This window comes from Macrotis lagotis, chromosome X (genome assembly GCF_037893015.1).
Source record: "Macrotis lagotis isolate mMagLag1 chromosome X, bilby.v1.9.chrom.fasta, whole genome shotgun sequence".
Taxonomy (NCBI): Eukaryota; Metazoa; Chordata; class Mammalia; order Peramelemorphia; family Peramelidae; genus Macrotis; species Macrotis lagotis.
Genome location: NC_133666.1, coordinates 216,815,077 through 216,823,265, shown reverse-complemented (window position 1 = coordinate 216,823,265; position 8,189 = coordinate 216,815,077). Strand labels below are relative to the sequence as shown.

The window sequence follows — 8,189 nt, the reverse complement described above, 5'->3', positions numbered from 1 at the left end:
TATAAAGTGTTCATCAGATTCAGAAGGGTTGGGATTTTTCCTGTTATTTTATTTTGGTTTTTTTTTTTCTTCCTCTGGTTGGGGATAATGTAGTTCATAACCAGTCTAATACAGTTGTAGATCTCTGGACTATTGAGAGGAGCTGCTTACATCAAGGTTGTTCATCTCATAATGTTGATGATGTGTACATTGTTCTCTTGGCTCTACTCTTTTCACTCAGCATCAGATCCTGTAAGTCATTCCATGCTTCTCTAGAGTTCGAACATTCATGATTTCTTATAGAAAAATAATATTTCATAGTATTCATGTACCATAACTTGTTTAGCCATTTCCCAATTGATGGGCATCCCCTCAATTTCCAGTTCTTTGCCACTACAAAAAGAGCTGCTATGAATATTCTGAAACATGTAGGACTTTTCCCATTTTTAATAATTTCTTCTGGATATAGTCCTAGAATTGAAATTGCTGGGTCAAAGGATATGAACAGTTTATTGCTCTTTGGGCATAGTTCCATATTGCTCTCCAGAAAGATTGGATCCATTCACAACTCCACCAGCAATGCATCAATGTCCCCAATGTCACAACCTCTCCAACATTGATCATTTCCCCTTTTTCTCATCTGGGCTAATTTAATAGGTGTGAGATGATACCTCATTGTTGTTTTAATTTGTATTTCTCTAATCAATAATGATTTGGAGCATTTTTTCATATGATTATATATAGCTTTAATTTCTTCATTTGAAAACTGTCTTCATATCCTTTGACCATTTATCAATTGGGGAATGACTTGTGACCTTATAAAATTGATGTAATTCTCTATATATTTTAGAAATGAGACCTTTATCAGAACTCCTGTTTGTGACTATTGTTTCCCTGCTTTCTGCTTTTCTTCTAATTTTGGCAGCATTGATTGCATTAGTGCAAAACCTTTCTAATGGCCATATTTGGACCCGGGTACTCCTGATTCAAGGGCCAATGCTCTGTCTGCCACCCAGCCACCCCTACTATTATTACTATTTTATTTTATTTTGGGTCTTTTTTTCCCTTCTTTTAGGTTTTTTGCAGGGCAGTGGGGATCAGGTGGCTTGCATGTCACATGGCTGGGTGATTGTTTGGTCTATGGGGCTTGATGTGGGCTCGGATGCTCATGGCTCTAGGGCTGTTGCTTCGTCCATTGCACCACCTGGCCATACCTACAATTATTACTATTATTTTTTTTTATTTTATTTTTTTCTCTCCCCTTTACTTTATCGCCCAAGCAAGTCTATATTCATGGTGGGAGGGGTATTTTGTTTACTCTTAAACAAGAATATTTTATTAATGTAAAGATAATTTGTACAAAATGAGAATTAAAAAATAAAATTAGGGGCGGCTAGGTGGTGTAGTGAATAAAGCACCGGCCTTGGAGTCAGGGGTACCTGGGTTCAAATCTAGTCTCAGACACTTAATAATTACCTAGCTGTGTGGCCTTGGGCAAGCCACTTAACCCCATTTGCCTTGCAAAAACCTAAAAAAATTAAATTAAAAAATAAAAAACCTTTCTAATTTAACATAGTCAAAATCATTCACTTGGAAGTTCATAATGTGCTCTAATTCTTGTTTGGTCATAAATTTATCCTGTTTCCATAGATCAGACAGAGTATTTTTAGTCCATTAATTTATCTATAGTATGGCTCTTTATGTCTAAATCCTATGCTCATTTTGATTTATTTTGGTATAGGGTGTGAGATGTGGTTCTATGACCAGTTTTGCCATACTATTTTCCAGTTTTCCCAACAACTTTCATCAAATAGTGAGTTCTCCCACAGGCTGATGTCTGCAGTTTCTTTTAAACCTATCCTAATCCACTGATCCATTACTCTATTTCTTAACCAGTACCAGGCAGATGATATGATGATATACTTAGAAAACCTAAGAAAATCATCTAAAAACTCCTTGATACAATTATCAAATTCAACAGAGTAGTAGGATATAAAATACACCCACAGAAATCATCAGCATTTCTGTATATGAAAAACAAAGCTCAAGAACAAGAAATAAAAAAAGAGATTCCACTTAAAATAATTGAGGACAACATTAAATACTTGGGAATCTACCTCCCAAGACAAACCCAGAGACTGTATGAACACAATTATAAAGCTCTCTTTACCCAAATAAAGTCAGATCTAAATAATTGGAAAAATGTCAAATGCTCATAGATAGGTCAAGCTAATATAATAAAAATGACAATTCTACCCAAATTAAATTATTTATTCAGTATCACATCAATCAAACTACCAAATAACTATTTTACCAAGCTAGAAAAAAATAGTAACAAAATTCATCTGGAGAAACAAAAGGGCAAGAATAGCAAGGGAACTGATGAAAAAAAGATGTCCACCTTTCTCATAGCATCTGAATGTAGCTGTGGTACAATACAATAGTACTGTACTTGGAATCATAAACTAAAGTCCCTTTTCTTTGCCAATTAATTACTGTATGACTTTGGAGAAAGTCACTACATTTCTCCAAACTTCAGTTTACTCATGGTGGGTAGGGTGTATTCAAGGAAGATTAGTACCTTTGGTGTGAGGGCTGCTGAGACCTTTTCAGGGCTGCTTTCTACCTTTGATGTCCCCCTGAACCATCTAACTCTCCCCTGTGGCTCCTAGAAGTCATAACACCCCGGTGCTCACACCGTGCAGGCTAAAACCAGGTTGAAGGTAACTGAGGGAGTCTCAACTCATCTGTGAGCTGTGGTGGGGGGGGCATCTCCTAAGCATGTAAAGTGTTCTCCTGGTGGACTGGACAGAGGAGAACAATTGTTCCAATGGCCATGAAGCTAGCTGAAGCAGGTTCTGTGGAGCACTTAGAGCTTGTTTAGACTAGAAGATGCCAAGATCATCCACCATCTAGAGTCATCACCATTTGGCTTGACTCTGTCTTGCCACACTGGATCATGATGACTTTGGAAGAGAGAGTGAGATAGATGACCATGGAGCTCTACCTCACTAAAATCCAATTTATGCACTTTTCAAAAGACATCACCCAGATTTCACCATTCACCAAAGTCTTGTGGCAACAGAGAAATGACAAAACAGCAGGTGAAGATACAATGGGAGCTGTAGTCACAACGCTGCACGCAGGCAGCTGAGGCCATAGGGTCATTTCTCCACTGAAAGCAGCAGTGAGATTTGGCAGCCCCTGGTTAACTGAGTAGCCCTTTAAAGTATTGCAATGCTCACCTCCTGATGTGAGGAAGGGGTTAGAAAAGGTGCCCTAAAATTGTCTGCTGATCCCACAGTGCTGTTGAGGCACAAAAAAATCTACAAAAACTTCTTCGAAGAAGATTCTACTTACCAATGACTCAGTGAATGTGTGCACACTCATAGATAATACAAGATTCAATAGACCTGAAAGACAGCTCTTTCCAAGAGAACTCAGCAGGTATCATATCCAAATAGCAGCCCTGAGGGAAACAAGGCTAACAAATAGAGGCCAGTTGCCTGAAATTGGGGCTGGATAACATTTTTCTGGAGTGGCCACAGTGAAGGGGAAATGTTGTGATGCTGGATTAGGTTTCACAATCAACACTAATCTAGTCAACATTCTTGAATACCTGCCAAAAGGAGTGAATGACAGATTCATGACAATGAGATCACCACTTCCAGGAAAATGACATGCCACCATCATCAGTGCTTATGCACCCACCATGATGAAGACTGATGAAGTTAAAAAAAAAAATTTATGTGGGCAGGCAGGTTGCATAGTGGGTAGAACACCCACCTTAGAATCAGGACCACCTGATTTCAAATCCACCTCAGACACTTAATAATTTCCTGGATGTGTGACCTTGGGCAAGTCACTGAACCCCACTGCCTTTCAAAAAAAAGGAAAAGAAAAATTTTATGAAAACCTGGAGACCCTTATCATCAATGCAACAAAAGAGGATAAACTCATAATTCTGGGTGACTTTAATGCTAGAGTAGGCTCAGATTAACAGACATGGTGGGGAGTTCTTGGAAGGAATGGAGTTAGAAGCAGCATCAGCAAGTGTCACCTACTACTGAAGACCTGCAAATATCATGACCTTCTCATCACAAACACTGTCTTCCATTTACCTAAATGCAATAAAATTTCCTGAATGCACACTTGTAGCAAACATTGGCATCTATAAGACTCTATGATTATAAGGAGAACAGAAGCTGCTAGAAGAAAAACAAGAACTCCCTAGGATTCACTAGCAGGATTGTTTATCCATATCTACATTTAGTTCCATTAAAAGTAAAGTACAAGTGAAGATTAGAGAAATACAAAACTTTTAGCTCAGTAAGAAGGCAGGTGAAATTCAGTTTTATGCAGACAGTAACAAATGCTTTTATGATGCACCAAAGGCTATTTATGGATCAAAAATCTATGGTGCATCTCAACTACTCAGTGCTGAAGGATCCACAATGAGTAACAATAGGGACACGATCCTAGAAAGAGGTGAACACTTCCATTGAATTCTTAATAGACTATCATCAAACAATGCAGAAGCCATTGACTGTTTACCTCAAGTTGAAGTCAATCAGTCCCTAGCTGAAGTTCCAACTGAAGAAGAGGTTTTGAATGCCATTAGTCTTCTTTCAAGTGGTAAATCATGTGGTGCTGATTCTATTCCAGATGAGATTAACAAGGTGGGAGGTCCATTTCTCTTCCAAAAACTGCCTGAAATTTTCCAGGTTATTATGGCATGAACAGATTATTCACCAAGAATTCAAGAATGCCACCATCATCCATCTCTTTTAAAGTAAAGGGAATAGATTGTCCTGTGACAATCATAGGGATATTTCTCTTTTAGTCATTAATGGTAAGATTCTAGCCAGAGTCCTTCTCAATAGGCTGATTCTTCACCTGGAAGATGGTCATCTCCCTGAGAGCATGTATGGCTTCAGAAAGGGTCAAGGAACAGTCACTATGGTGTTTGCTGCCCAACAAATCCAGGAAAAATGCCAAGAATGGAACAAAGGGCTGTATGCAACATGTATATATCTGACTAAGGCCTTTGATATTATTAGTCTTGAGAGTTTATGGAAAATTATGTCAAAATTTGGATGCCTGGAAAAGTTCATCAGTATTGTACATCAATTTCATGACAGCATATGCCTAGGTTCTGGACAGTGGATGATGCTTTCAAGATTTCCCAGTCACCAATGAAGTGAAAAAAAGATGTGTCCTTGTTCTGATGCTTTCTAGTATGATATTTTCATTCATGTTATCAAGCTCCTTCACTAAGAATGAACATGGCCTCAAGGTCAGCAACCACACTGATGGCAAATTCTTCAACTTGAAAAGGCTATAAGCCAACACCAAAGTGGAGGGAGTGTTGATCTTCTGTTCACCGATGATTGTGCAGTAAATGCAGCCTCTGAAGCTGAGACGCAACAAAGTATGAATCTATTCTTTGTTGTTTGTGCTAATTTTGGTCTAACAATTGGAAACACAGGTGCTCCATCAGCCAGCATCACACTTTTCATACATGGAACCATTGGTTACAGCAAATGGAGAAATTTTGTGTACTGTGGACAAGTTCACTTGCCTTGGCAGGTTCTTTCCAGGGAGGTACACATTGACAATGAGGTTGACACATATATTGCCAGACCTAGCTCAGTATTTGGGAGACTGAAAGAAAGTGTGGGAGAGAAGAGATATTAGACTGAATATCAAACTAAAGGTCTACAGAGACATTGTACTGACCTCATTGCTATATGTCTGCAAAATCTGGACAGAATACCAGCACCATTTCTCAAAACTGAATTGCTTCCATTTAAATTGTCTTAGGAAGATTCTGAAGATCACCTTGGAGGAGAAGATACCAGACACTGAGATAAATTGCCTAGCATTCTAGCATTACTATAGAGAGTGCAACTACCATGGGCTGGTCATGTTAGAATGCCAGAAGTATGCTTGCCAAAAAGACTATTCTATGGAGAACTCACACAGGGCAAGTATTCACAGAGGGATCAGAAGAACAATAGAGGAACACCCTGAAGGTATCTTAAGAACTTTGTAATTGATTGTGCAGCATGGGGGACACTTGCACAGGACCACCCAGTATGGTGTACCCTTATCAGAGAGGGTGCTATGCTCTATGAACAAGGCAAAAAAGCAGTTCAAAGGAAACATGAGAGATATAAGTTTAGGGTAAATATCCAGGTGTTCACATGGACAATTTGTGCCAGAACTGTGGAAGAGCATTCTGAGCTCATACTAGTCTGACCAGTCACTGTTGGATACACTCTAACTCATCTCTAACATAGGGATATCATTTTGGTTTTCTTCAATAACACAGGACAAGAATCACCTGGCAGATCAATGGACAGAAGCAATGATCAAATCCACAATGCCAGTTTTCAAGATACAATTTGAAGGGGAAAAAAGGTAGGAGTAAGAAAGTCAGAATTTTTTGTTAAGGTCAAGTGCCTCTTTTAATAGGCATTATTTACTCAAGGGCTAAAAGAATATAATCACCTGCAATATAATCATATTTCTCTTTTGAATAGGTTCAGCTTAACCCAGGGTCTTGCTTCATAACCATATATCACTTCTACTTCACACAGAGCCTCCAATCTTTCTTGATTACAAAGAAACTAAATTTGCACTTGGAACAAGGGCTGCCTACAAGATGAACTGTCAAGTATAACTTTAAATAGATTCCAGTGTGCTACCATGAAGCGAAGTGAGAAATTTCTAACATGGTAGGTGTGAAATGAATTGAGTCAAGGCAACTTTGGTCAGAAAAGAATATGTCAAGATGAACTGTAGGACTACATTTTTTTTTGAAATCACAAGCTCTTGCAGAGCATGATTCTTGAAAGAATCTTTACTGTGAAAGTAAAAGATTGATAGCTTTATACACATTCCATTCTGATATACAGTACAATGTTATTGTAATGAACATGGGTTGATAAATTATTCAGTGCATTAAGCATTTTTTACTAAATATACTGTATACTGTTTTACATATCTGAAAAATGAATTGGAAAGTGTTTTTGCATTTCCTACATCAGAAATTAAACAGTCTTTTTAAACAGGGCCGGTGCTTTATCCACTATGCCACCTAGCCGCCCCTAAACAGTCTTCTTAAAGACAAAAGTCTAAAACAGTTTAGTTCTTGGTGTTCATAGTACAACAATACAATTTAGTTCAGTGGATATTTTGGCAACACTTAATCTGAGCACAAATAAAAAATAAGGCTTTAAGTCTTCTTAAGGATTAAGTTGTAATAGATGTGAAAAAAATCACTAACACTTTTTAAACAAAACCATGAAATTATTGATTGGTTCATAAGATTTTTTATGGAAAGAAACTAATTTATAATAAAAAAAAAACTTGGCATTGAGTGAATGTTCCACTGTTCAAGCAAAGTTTACAAAGATTCAAAGGGGAACAGGGAAGGGCTGTAACATTTACAACAGCAGACATTTTCTCTTCCTCTTCTTGATATGGGGTGGGCAAAGAACAGCTCTAATAGCTTCATCAAAGGCCTCGCTGTGTGAGGGCTGAACATTCCAGATATTTTACAGCACCAATGTCCTTTGCCATGGCTAAGCCTTGTGGGTAGGTAATTGGAGTCGTTTTCTTCTCCTTTAGTTTCATCATCTCTAAGGTCAAGTTTGGTGCCCACCAAAATTATGGGAGTGTTAGGACAATGGTGTCGCAGTTCAGGATACTACTGTGCACAAACATTTTCAAATGATGCAGGACTCACAAGGGAAAAGCAAATTAAGACTACATCTGTTTGCGGATAGGATAAAGGACGTAATCGGTCATAGACTTCTTAACCCGCTGTATTCCCACAAACCCAAATTCACAGGTTTTCCATCTACCATAGCATTGGCAGAATAGTTGTCAAAGACAGTAAGGATGTATTCTCCGGGAAAGGCATCGGTTGTCTGACTGATCAGTAGGAAAGGTTTACCTACAGCTCCATCTCCGACCACCGCACACTTGATGGTCCTCATCGGGGCAGCTCACGGGGCTGCCCCGGAGGTGCCAAAGGAGGAGGTGGTAGAGTCGGCAGCTGCCGAGGTTGCCCGGGAATAGAAAGGGAGGAACAACGAAATCCGAGCGGCATGGGCTACTGACAAGGGATAGAGATGGGACCGGGGACCGCAGTCCATGCCGCCTCTCCCCTTAGCCGACTAGAAGCCGATCCCAGGCAGCAT

At 39.0% G+C, this 8,189-nt stretch overlaps 1 pseudogene; it reads right to left on the bottom strand.

The window, feature by feature from the left end:
• Window positions 1–7,430: 7,430 nt before the first annotated feature.
• Window positions 7,431–7,985, bottom strand: LOC141499874 (ras-related C3 botulinum toxin substrate 1 pseudogene; annotated as a pseudogene).
• Between the last annotated feature and the right edge of the window lie 204 nt (window positions 7,986–8,189).